Consider the following 465-nt stretch of genomic DNA (forward strand, 5'->3'; position numbering starts at 1 on the left):
ACAGAGAGGAACGCCTCCTCTCCCCGGGAGACCAGCAGGGAAACCTAAATCTAATAAGTTAATCTAGACGCCTTGAAACAAGATTAAATTTTCAAATAAAGGCCGCTCTGACAGCCAAGGCATAAATCTTTTATTTAAAACAGAGACGGAGCCCATTCCAATGCGATCAGCGGTGACAGATGCCGGGAGGAAGGCGCTGTGAAGGAATCCGCAGCCTGGGCGGCTCCCCCAGGGTGACCTTACCGACGGTCTCGGTGGCAGAGAGCAGCGGGGCCCCCGCGTCCATCTCCCTGAGGCCTGTGGGCCTGGGCGGTGCCAGGGAGCCCCCTGCCCAGAGGTAGACACTGAGGCAGGTGGGAGGGGCCAGCCTCAGAGCCAGGGGCCCAGGTCCACTCCCCCCTCCCCCCAGCGGCCACAGGAGGGCAGGGGAGGGGGCCGGTGGTGTCTGGAGAAGCATTGGAGCAG

The sequence above is a fragment of the Myotis davidii genome, unplaced genomic scaffold (genome assembly GCF_000327345.1).
Source record: "Myotis davidii unplaced genomic scaffold, ASM32734v1 scaffold181, whole genome shotgun sequence".
In the NCBI taxonomy this organism is placed as follows: Eukaryota; Metazoa; Chordata; class Mammalia; order Chiroptera; family Vespertilionidae; genus Myotis; species Myotis davidii.